The following is a 12935-nucleotide window of genomic DNA, read 5'->3' as shown; positions in this document are numbered from 1 at the left end:
GTATATGTTTCACGTACATTTGTTACATGCACATTTTGGCTGGGATTGTCAAAGAATTCTAAAGGGGTTAGGCAGTAAAACCCCAATAAATGTCAATCGGATTTGGGCGTCTAACCCACTTAGGGTCCTTCAAAAATCCCGCCCTTTCTACACACACATGCCCCATTGTTTGTTCTTGTTTTAAATATCCTAATTTAAATGGACATAGGGCTGCATTCTGTTCTCAGCTACCCCACAGTATCTCTATTGTAATCAATCCATAGCAATGAAGTTATTGTACAGGGGTCCTTTGGATCTAGAATATGAACAGCGCCTAGAATGGGTGTTTTCCCCTCCTGTGTCTAGTCACACTGCAGGATTGGGCGAGGCAGCGCTGGAGCTGACTTTGTAGGATTGGACTTGGCTGGGGAAGAGCTGACTTCACAGGGGAGCAGGCCAGGCAGCAATCCAGCTGGTGGAGCTGATTTCGTGGAACAGGAGCAGGCGGCCAGAGTGAGCTCTTGTCCTATGACCTTTGCTGGACTGGAGCAAACAGCCTGAGGGCACACAACAAAGGCCTATTCCAATGCGCAGCTGCCAGGTGCAATCCTACAAAATGAGCTCCACTCTCAAGCTCAATCCCGCAGAGGCAGCTCTGAACAGGGCTCAGAATCTCTGGGACAAAGTGAAAGTCCCGCACACAACCTCTGTGGTTTCAGACAACGTTCATCTGGTCCTCTTGCTGCATTTGGGCTCTCTACCTAATCAATGTCAGCTCAAGAAGAGTCATTTTCCCCACCCTATACCTTTGACAATATCTCCCCCTTTCACAAATACATTTCCATGCGTCATCTCATGTCATTTCCAAAAACAGAACACAAACTCCAAACAATACAACAGGAAACACTGCACAGAATTGCACTGGGGCAACACGATAATTGAAATAAGTGAAGTCTGTCAGAGGTAGCTTTCTTGTCCTTTCTTCTGGCTGGAGCTAACTCTTATCTTTCCCTTGAAGCATTCCAACTCTGGGGCTTATACACAGGTACATAGGACATGCCACAGTGGATCAGACCAGTGATCCATCTCATCCAATATCCTGGCTCTGACAGTGGCTACTACCAGCTGCTGCAGAGGAACGTAAAAATTATCCCCATGGATAATTACAGAATAACCTGTCCATATGTGGAAGTTAATGGTGAGGGGCTGCCATAACTTATTGCAGGGGTTGAATAAGCCCCCTGCTGCTCTTAGGATCTGGGCACTGAAGAAGTTCGAAAACCACTTCTGTCCCCAACTTCACCCCAGCTGTGCCTGAGCAGTTCTGGCTTTTGGGTTTAAGTGTCTTGGGTTTTGTAGTTGCTAATAAAATGCCGAGTTCAGTGTTGAAATGTTCACTGCACTGGGTACGGTATAAACAATGTACCATAAGAGAAATTCATTCTTAAAAAAATCCCCAAACTCTTTTAAATGCAACTTGGGTGTCATCCTGCTCACATTGAAATCGATGGCAAAGCTGCCACTGATTGCAAGGGGAGCAAAATTAGGCCTTTGGTTTTTGAGATGAACTATATAATTACACTGTGCAGAAAATGAAATATTCCATGACAGCTTCAGAGTTTAAAAGAAATAGATCTTAGCAGATGCTGATCTGCAAGATAAACAAATTAATTCAATTCAATTCAGCCTCCTCTACAATTGTACTCCTTTGTTCTTTGATTTAAAGTGCCAAATACAGCACGTATATGGCATACATGACAAAAAACACATGCCAGGACAGACATAAATCTGCAAACAGAAAACATATCCAGTTGTCCTGTAGCTCTGTTGTGTTTGTCTATCATCCTTTAACCTTTAGAACCTTGGCTTTTATCCAGGCTGGAGAGCTACAAAAAAAAAAAAAAAAAAAAAATAAAGAAGAAGAAGAAGAAGAAAAAGCAGCACTCCATTTTCAAAGCTTTAACAGCTTGTAAGTGAAATGATTGCCTTTGATGCTGAAATCTCTCAGGATTACATTAGTGTATTAGGTTGTACTAAGCAAGCAGATTTAGCTTTGTTAGTTTAAAATCTCAGACTCCAAATGGAAAAAAAGCATGTATTATTAAAAAATATTCAATGCAATTTTTGCTCCCTTGCTCTGTGCCTGTTGTGGAATCACTCACTCAGTCATAAGCATACATACGTAGTCATGATATGAGAAATATCTCTTCGTTATTGCAATATGAAAAGCTAAGCTCATTGAGTTAAGATAAATGGCAGGAGCCGGATCCTCAGCTGGTGTGAATTGCTGTCACTTCACTGAAGCTAATAGAGCTACTTCGGTTTACACCAGCTGAGGTCTAGCACTGGAAGTGATATTTGTTTCTAAAAGATTGCATTTCTGCAGCCAATGCAAATTCCTCTTAAGACTTCTGTGATGGGTAAGGTGGCAAGGTCAATACCACAAGATTTCCTTATTTGGGCAAGGTTAGGGGTCTTCTTGATCACCAAGTCAATGTGTGTGGGTTCCCCCCACACCCAATAACTACAACTGTCACATATGCAGACACTCTGCAGTCTGACTTCTGGAAATGTGCCAGACCAGGTCAAAATCCTTCCACAGACAAGTAAACTTCCTCCAGAAACACAAAGCCTTTAACATGGCATTTGGTCAGTGCTCTGTGCTAGCATTTGACATGCGTATAGTACAGTACCTCGCAACCACAGCAGCTCATCTGTATGTCTCCTACTTTGCCCATATTTAAGGCCCTAATAACAGAGTAAGTTCTGCCATGCTGCTGGCAGTGACTCAAGTTGATTTTATATACAGAGCCTATTGTTGTTCTCCTTCCTGTAACCCCATCTATTGTCTGTCTTTGGACTGTAAGGGCCTCAGAGCTGGGATTTTCCTCAAGTGACTGGGAAGGGCCGGGCACATAATGGGTATTACCATATATAAATAATTAATAATTAAGATCTGGTTCATAAAAAGTGGGAGTAACAGTATTGGAATTAGGTTCATATAAAAAATAGATAAAGGCTCTCTTGTGGAGATAATCAACTTTCCAGGAAAAGAATGTATTTAAACAACAGCGTTTCATTTACAGGTCTTAGGGAAAAGCAGCTCTGTGACTCCTCTGACTTATTTCAAGTTTAGAGCAGGATATAATTCAGATCCTTTAATAATTAAAAGGCTTGTGAGTCTTCTTAGCCTCACAAAGAAGACGCAGATAAGCAGCTTTCAGAGTACTAGAACTCAGACTGCTGTTATAAGGGGCATTTGTGGAATATTCTTCCAGTGTTTAATAATGAATTGTACAATTTCATACCCCAAAAAGAATATTAATACAGTTGCAATGCATAGATAAATTTCTTAACATTTTAGTTTGAGGCCTTTAAATGTCTTTAATTGTGAATTTTAATCTATTATGAACCAAGCTCATATATGCTTTGAATATGTGAATACACTGATACATTCAAAATAAAACAGCTACACAGTTTAATTCTGCAAACAAATTCAAAGTCAAGAATGAAACACAAAACCCATGTGGAATGCAATTCCTGGTTCAAAGAAAGGGATGGATATAAACAAATTTCTTGGCTTCTTTCTGTCCTCGAATTTCCTATGACCTGGTGTTTCAATGCTGGCTTTAAATGCTAATTTTATATATAAAATATTAAAAATCACAGGAAATTTACAAGAACTAGTCTGATCTAAAGCCTTTGTAATCTGAATACAGATGGCCGGCTGATGTGCTAATACTGTATCAGTTTATAATACTGAATACCTTAGGCTGTGCCATATCAGATGCTGCTGCAATGGATCTTAATACCTCCATGTTGCATGAAAGGGTCGTTACACTTTTGTGATCTAAAATAATATTGTAGCTTGAAAAACAGGTTAAAGGGGAGGAAATATTTTGTACTTAACCTGCACAGATGGCTTCCATCAATTCCACTACATAATTCTAGTAACTCTGTGTTATGTTATATAATAAAAACCCATGTTTCTTTGGTAATAAAATGAGACAAGTTGTGAAGTGTACAGGAGATTTGTTGCATTCTGCTACTTTCTTGAAAACAAGCTGTTTGCATTTGTCCTTCGTGTCTCTTGTTCAAAACACTTCTGCCTGAAAAATGTCAGTAGCATTTAAAGCCATTATACAAGAGACAAGTAAAATGATTAGCCCTAAAGCTTGCTGGGCCTGATTTTCAGAAGTGTTGAGGTTCCCACGACTCCCACTGGACTTCAGCTAGATTAGTGGGTGCTTCCTTTTTTTTTTAATTTAAAAAACCTCCTTGCTATGCATACAAAAATGTAAATGCATTATCTGGTACTAAATCAGGTGCAGAAATAGCCCGTGCATCTAGGATAAATTGTCAGCATCAATCCTAAGTTCATAGAATCATAGAATATCAGGGTTGGAAGGGACCTCAGGAGGTCATCTAGTCCAACCCTCTGCTCAAAGTAGGACCAATTCCCAACTAAATCATCCCAGCCAGGGCTTTGTCAAGCCTGACCTTAAAAACCTCTAAGGAAGGAGATTCCATCACTTCCCTAGGTAACCAGTTCCAGTGCTTCACCACCCTCCTAGTGAAAAAGTTTTTTCCTAATATCCAGCCTAAACCTCCCCCACTGCAACTTGAGACCATTACTCCTTGTTCTGTCATCAGGTACCACTGAGAACAGTCTAGATTCATCCTCTTTGGAACCCCCTTTCAGGTAGTTGAAAGCAGCTATCAGATCCCCCCTCATTCTTCCCTTCTGCAGACTAAACAATCCCAGTTCCCTCAGCCTCTCCTCATAAGTCATGTGCTCCAGCCCCCTAATCATTTTTGTTGCCCTCCACTGGACTCTCTCCAATTTTTCCACATACTTCTTGTAGTGTGGGCCCCAAAACTGGATACAGTACTCCAGATGAGGCCTCACCAACGTCGAATAGAGGGGAATGATCACGTCCCTCGATCTGCTGGCAATGCTCCTACTTATACAGCCCAAAATGCCATTAGCCTTCTTGGCAACAAGGGCACACTGTTCTTGTATTAGGACTTGAAGCTGATCAGATAAAATGGTGTTTTAGACTCCTGTCCTGTGAAGAGTTATGCATGTGCTAAACTTTAAGCATATGCTTGGACTCACTGAATAACGTGACAAAGTTTAGCATAGAATCGGGGTCTTAGAGCACAACACATTTTACCAGAAAATGATTCTAGTTCACCAAAGTGAGGTTTTTTAATTTACTATTTAAAAAAGATAGTGAATATCTGGGGCTTTTCTCCCCTGAATGACCATAGAAATGTGATCCAAGCTATGTAACTTAATCAGAAAGAGCATTTGATCTCATTCCTGGGCCACCCTAGTGATGAGGACTCTGACATGACGTAGCATTTGGGAAGATTAAAAAAAAATGAAGCAGCAGAGGTTTTCTCTAGTTTTATTCTCATGGATTATACTTAACAGGAAAGTTTAAAGAAACTGAACTAACAGGTACAAGGCCACATGCTTCAGTTCTGAGGGGCAGGAAAATACAACACTGGAATCAAAATTCATCGAAAGTATACAAAAAAATAGAAAGGAAAGATGTCCCCCTGTAGTATGCCCTTGGATCTGGTTAGAAAGAAGTTTGTTGTGTACCATAGTGGACATAACAATTTTAGAACACCAGTATTCGGTGCGTCAAGCCATGGAAATCCTTTCGGGGCAGCAGTCCAGCACTCAGACCCAGCATAGGTACTTGAAAGTGGCAAAGGAGACGCAGAGCTTCTCAACTCGCTCACAATTACATGACACTAGCCTCAGTGGAGTTACTCCTGATTTACACCAGTAAGGAAGTGAGATCAGAATCAGGCCCAGGGCACATGTGAATATCTCCCACACCAAAGAAAAAAGAAAGAGGCAACTGAAATCGGAAAGGGACCACATGCTGCATCACATGTATAACTGGAGCCACCTACTACAAGGACCAGAGAACTAGAACCCAGGTCTGCAGATGATTGATGCTTCCACACCACCACAACAGAGCTCCCATCCATGTGCTGTAAACCCTGTGGGGACTAAGCATCACAGGAAGTACAGCCTATGGAAGACCCGATTGGCAGCAGCCTTCCGTGACCTCTAATTCGTCCAGGTGCACTATTTAAAAGCAGAGGGAATTCCAGGAAACTGTCTGCAACCTGGCAGCCCCTGTTGCGTAACAGACCCTGCTCTTGGCTCCTGCTTTGGTCTCTGGCTGTGTTTTCTGGCTCTGACCTTCGGCTCGACTCCTGACTCTGGCTGTGGTCCTGTGGCTAGACTCCTGACGCTGACTCCTGGTTTCTGAATCTGGCTCCGAGTCCTGGCTTGACTCGTAGCGCTGACTCCTGCTCTGACCGCTAGGCCTAACTCCTGATCCTACCCACTAGGCCAGACTGACCACATCCCCTCGTCTTTATTGACCCAAACCACACCCTCAATTATTATGGTGATCCTGAACCTGCGTGCAGAAGGTGCTTCTACCATGCCATGTTTGATGGGGCATCATGCTAATTAGCATGTTTCCACATGACAATGGCACACACAGGGAGGTACATGGCACTATTCTGCGCCAACCTACACTCTGCACCCCACACAGCGCAGTAACGTAAGACCTACTGAGAGCTCTGTAAGGACTACTGAAAGGTTCCAGGAGATAAGAAGGGGATCTATGAGGTCTCAGTTTCTTTATCCCTGGTAAGAAGGTTTGTAGCACACGATACCTTACGCCAGACTCTGGTAAAGTGGAAATCAACACTAGCTAAGCAAACTCTGATCATCCTACTTAGAGACTTGAATTAAAAAGCTTTGTCAGGCAGTCTTGAACGATAGACAAAGGACAAGGCATTAGGGATCAGTCATGTATCACTAGAAGGCAGGTCACTTGACCTTAAATTTCATCTCCTTTTTATGTTTACTGTCCCTCCCTGACTTTTGCAGTGAGCAGCGCTGTATTAGTAACTGCGGTACATTTACACACCCTTTCTCCAGAGGAAAATGGCCGAGTCTCATATTAGTGTTCAGTTGTGTGCCAAATTCTGTGCCAGAGTATGCACGGTCACGCCACTCTGACCTCTGCCACAGCTAATGCTCATACAGCACTTGGGAAATCTATAGCCCTCGGTAAGGTGGTACTTACTATTTTGATGTATTATTATTTTCAAAGTGCTCACCGGGGAAACCAGGGTCACATTATACAGGAAACCAATAGCATAAGAAAAGGGATGAAGATAAAGAGAAATAAACTCGAAGGTGAAAAAACACAAAATAGTCCAGAGCACACAGAGCGGGCCAGGGAGTTGGCCTGTGCTCCCTCTTTGTACTCTCTCCATTTCTGGGCCAGCTATGCAGCAGTTTGGTTCCCCGCCCTAAGTTACACCAGCTGCTCCAGCCCCCAGGGGCTGAACCAACCACCAGAGATGGGGTAGAGAATTTCCAGTCATGTCCCCTTTGATCTGGCCATAGCCCCTACAATAGTAGCAGGCAACAGCTTTGTCCACTCTGCAGCATCTGAGGAGTCCGTCTACATTGGGGTGATTCTCCCAGGGCCGGGGGAGGGAGGGGTTTACACCAGCTCTGTGTCCAGAACCTGCTGACAGTGCAGTCTGGGGCATAATCTGTGCCAATGTATGCAATGACCTACAATCATAAAGTGCCCAGTTTTCAGTGAGGGCTCAAGTGGAGATCACCATTTGAAACCCAGGCCCTAAAACTTACCTTAATATATATCAATGTTACACAGCCAGGTTGGTCCAAAACAGCAGGGTGGGATTTTCAAAAGCACTTAAGTGACTTTGAAGCACAAGTCCCATTGCCATTTATTGTTATATTTTAAAAGGAAGAGGAACTGGAGGTGACTTAGGGCTTGTATGCACTTAAAACGCTACAGCAGTGCTCCTGTAGCACTTCAGTATTGACACTACCTCCGCCGATGGGAGACATTCTCCCATTGGTGTAGATAATCCACCTCCCAGAGAGGCGGTAACTAGGTGAATGGAAGAATTCTTTCATTGACCTAGCACTGTCTACATGGGGATTTAGGTCGGTTTAACTACACCACTCAAAGGTGTGGATTTTTCACATCACTGAGCAACGTAGTTATGCTTGCCTCATTTTCTACTGTAACCAGGCCTTATTGTCCTCACTTTTAACCCACACATAAATCTGAAGCCCTTGTTTTATTACCAAGAGGAATTTCCTAAAATCCCTGAAAATAAAATGTGCAAGAAGCAGCCCATTAAAAGTGTATGAGGATGTTATTAAAGAAGCAAACCTTCTGGTTATCAGCACCGCAAGTGCATTCTTCTGGGGTCAGGTGGTAGTGGGGAAACCAGCGCCTCTTTCAGCAATCCCACAGAGATGTTTGCAGAACGACTGCCATTTGTCATAAGAACATTTCTTAAATTGTTCCGAGCACTTTCAAGTGCCTGACTGTGACGTGCCCAGTTATTTTACTGATTAATGCACGAGTGAAAGTAGTAGTCAAATACCACCTCCATACAAAGGGTAGCCCCAACAAAGGAACCAGAATTGCCTCCTGTGTGGTGGTGGTGGGGGCATTGCAGCATGTTTTATTCAAGGCTGTGCCATTTTGCCAGCAATTCTATTAGTAGTTTTGGCCCTTGAAACTGTTCCCTTTCCTCACACGAGCTAGTGCAGCAGCTGCAGCCAGCCAGTTGGAGGGAGCTCATCCTTTCCCATGGAGTATCAGCATAGCAACCACTGTGTGCTCAAAGCAACCGAAGGAGGTTTCAAGCAGTAGCCAAGAGCAAGGCTGGTGCACCTGCCAGAGGTTCACGGGGAAGTAGTTTTAAAGATGGCAGATGGTTTGTCCCGCCTGCAAGTCATTGACAGTGACTCAGGCGCTTCTCGGCCAGATGGAGCCAGTTGCTCCTTTTGGAATGGGCTTAGAAGCCCTTGAAACTACAGAAGTGACATGGAAGGATGGAGGAAAGCTGTATGAAATAATCCCCAGGAGATTGTATTAACAGCTAACTCCCGTCATGTTAATTGCCCTCATGTTGTCCCGTCCTGTCCCCAGACCCCAAGGTTTATCAGAAATCAGAATTCCATTTCAGAACAACGTCACACAAAAGCAATAATCATGCAGGGGTGGTGGGGGGATATTATCAGTCAGATCACACAGAACATTCACACCTACAGTCAAGGGAACATGTAATCTACACGTGTAATCCAGAGCTGTGCCAAAGGCTCATAGCACAACAGGGAACCACACAGAAGTTACCTTGTTCAGTATTTCACTACAAACCTGAAACTCAAGCCATGTTTGTGGAAAGATCCACTAAGGTTCCAATACTTTTCAAGTGGAGCTGAACCAAGGTTTTTTTTTAATGTTTTATCGATTGGTTTACTTTTGTATGAAATCATATGGTTCTGATGTAAAATCAGGTGAACTGCTGCTTTTTTATCCAAAGTTTCTCTTTCACTCTGAGGGTGGCAAACCCCTGGGGATCACAACCCAAGACGTGATTTGCTTTTTGCTGAGCACTGAACAGTGTAGCCATCACTGCACATTCCCAAACCCATTTTCACACGAACCCATGAACAGCAAAAATCGCTGATTTCTGCAATGGAGAGTCTGAAAATTGTTACTTAGACCACCATTGGTATTGAAGATTTTAAAAGATACCAAAGCCAGCACAAGATATTGAGTATCTGGAACACTACAGAAATATATTGTTTAAAAAAAAATCAGTGCATTCCCTATGACAAGAAATACACTTAGAAACATTTATGAGCCAGATCTGGAAGCTCTGAATATGAGAGCACTGAAAAATGGGACCAGTTGCTGGCTTTTCCTTTTTCCCACATTCTTTATTTGGAGAGTGGTTAAAAGGTTCTCTAGTGATATGTTTTTAATTAAAGAATGTGACCACTAAAAAGGATTAAACAAACCAACAACTGACTTGCCCAGGCAGTGCAGGAATTTGTGTAAGCATCACGATTGGTACTATCTTTTTATTGTTTATGAGACAGTGAAATTCTCATAACTGACAGCCTATCAAAGTCAAAGGGAGCTAGAGCTGTTGTGAATAATAGATTTTTTAGTTCAGTGACTAAAAAATGGTTTCGGGCTGACATAAGATGAATTTTTTTTGTATCCTTTTTGCACACCAAAAAAGTCAAAACAATTTCATTTCAGGTCAAACAAAATGTTTCATTTGACCGAAAACAAAATGTTTCATTTTCAATATTTTTTTAACCTTTTAATAAAATAAAATAAATAAAATTGAAGTACAATTCAAAAAGAAAAGTAATTTCAAATTGGAAAATCAAAATGTTTTGTTTAGAAAATGTCAAAACAAAACATTTTGATTTTTTTCAGAATTTTTGTTTGTTTTGTTTCCTGACTGAAACCATTTGGCAAGTTTGATATGAATTCCTGAAATGTTGTGGTCGACCCAAATCTGTTTTTTTCTGCTAGAAAATTTTGCCCAGCTCCAAAGGAAGCCTTTCCATTAACTCCAGTCAGCTTTGGATCAGGCCTTAAGTGACTGTCCTGGTTTTCAGAGGCTCCTAGAAATGCTGAGGTGCTGCTGAGTTTATATTTGTTTCGTCAATTGTTTTAACAGTGAGCATCATACAAAACATTAATGGCTCAACCCTCCTTCCCTGAGCCAAACCCAAAGTAGCTGGGCTCGACATGAGCAAGCATGACAGGACTGGGGAAGGAAGTCATCTTCCCGAGAGGTCATGGATCCACTCTGCAACTTAGCCTGAGCCTCTATCTTCTCCCACTTGCACACCTTAGCTCTTCTGGGGACAGTAGCCAACAATTGTGTGTAGCGGCAGATCCTTCTGCTGCCACAACCCATTAGAGGAGGAGGTGCAAGCAGGTTCTGGGGAGCTGAGTAAAATTCTGATCCCTTAGAAGTCAGTGGAAGTTTTGCACTCACTCCGGTGGAATGGAATTTAGCTCAGGGTGCTTGGTCTCTCAAACTGTCTCTGTCAGCACCACACAACCCTATCAATTCTGCTGAAGTCATGGAGGAAAAGGCATGATTGCCCCTAGACACTAAAAACTACTATACTACTCTTTCATCTGCGTATTTATCAGTCATCCTAGAGAAGGGAAGCAGCATAAAATGTAGGACGGGCTGTACTGTAAGAGGTAATGCTACAAAGGCCAATTCACACCTGCTAACAACAGGCAAACAGCAGCAGGTGTGTAATTTAAACTGATTTTACAACTGGGTGTGCCTTTAACCTATGTATAGAGCCACAACAATACCTTGCATTGTTCCTAGCAATTCTCCTAATTAAGGAAAGATACTATTTATCAAGCGGTTGAGTAAGTGGATTCTTCTAAGGCAGGGGTGGCCAACCTGTGGCTCCGGAGCCACATGCGGCACTTCAGAAGTTAATATGCAGCGCCTTGTATAGGCACCGACTCCGGGGCTGGAGCTACAGGCGCCAACTTTCCAATGTGCTGGGGGGTGCTCACTGCTCAACCCCTGGCTCTGCCACAGGCCCTACCCCCACTCCACCCCTTCCTGCCTCCTCCCCTCAGCCTGCCATGCCCTCGCTCCTCCCCCCACAGAGCCTCCTCCACGCCATGAAACAGCTGATCGGGAGGTGCGGGGAGGGAGGGGGAGGCGCTGATCAGCAGGGCTGCCGGTTGTTGGGAGGCGCTGGGAGTGGGGTGGGGGGCTGCTGACATATTACTGTGGCTCTTTGACAATGTACATTGGTAAATTCTGGCTCCTCCTCAGGCTCAGGTTGGCCACCCCGTTCTACTGTATTGGTATTCCCCTTTTATTGAATGGCCTCCAAGTCCTGGTCCTATTGGAGTCAATGGTAACTTTACCTTTGTTGTTAGTAGGACCAGGATTACGTACTGAGGCATAAGACTGAAGGGCAAGTGACTGACCACCAGAGAAATGTATTACATCTCTAGAAAGGAACTAGGTAACTTGTCTCAGAATGGTCTAGTCTAGTAGATCAGGCATTAGACTGGGATCCAGGACACCTGGGTTCTAGTCCCACTGCTACTACTGAGCTGTGTGATCTAGGGTAGGTCACTTCCTCTCTCCCTGCCTTTTCCCTCTGTATTATGGTCAGGATTGTCTCTAATTATGTGAATGTTCAATGTCTAGTACCATGGGCCCCATGTCCCAGTGGGGGCCTCTAGGTCCAACCTTAATACAAATAATAATGATAAAAATAGGGGGAAATGGTAGCCATGTATTTAAAAGGCACTGATGACATCTTAGGACATAACTAATGGCCAGTCTAATAGTTACATTTTGCCCAGTTTTGCAATTGTGTATATTTTTATTCCCATTGGCCGATACATACGTCCCTTAGCCACACCATAAATGTTAAAATATATTTAATACGACAACTCTGCTTGATTAAGGTTTCCTTCTTTAATTATAAATGTAGCAGATGTAACTGTATAACAGAATGATGGCCAATCTCATTTTGAGCAGTAGATTATATGAAATGTGAATGAGTTGTGTTATCCAGGTTTTATAATAACCATTTACAAATTTAGAGGGACTATCTGTTTTGTTTTTAAGTTTTTACTCTCCAAGGACCAAAGCTGCACGTGTGACAACCTAAAAAAAAAAAAAAAAAAGGTATTTAAAATGCAGGTGTGAATTTAAAGATTGCATTAGCAACACTCACTCTTTGCTCTTGGTACTTTGCCCAGACTTGGCAGATGTAAATCTAATTTGCCCTAATTATGCTTTTCTAAAAGAATGCTGATTAGAGAAGCTGTACACAAGTCTCTAGAGTTGCCTTTTTATACATATGAATCATCTACCATTTTGAAACAACAAAAACCTTTCCCATGTGTTTTCAAACCTTCCCACTTATTTTATAAAAACACTGCAGGAATTAACAGTTAAGAAAATAAGAGAAGACATTTTAATTTTTCTCAGAACCTTAATTTCTAATGTTGAAGAGCAAAATGAAAGCACTTGAAAATAAAACAAGG

Source organism: Emys orbicularis, chromosome 4 (genome assembly GCF_028017835.1).
Source record: "Emys orbicularis isolate rEmyOrb1 chromosome 4, rEmyOrb1.hap1, whole genome shotgun sequence".
Lineage (NCBI taxonomy): Eukaryota > Metazoa > Chordata > Testudines > Emydidae > Emys > Emys orbicularis.
This window is presented reverse-complemented; position numbering follows the sequence as displayed.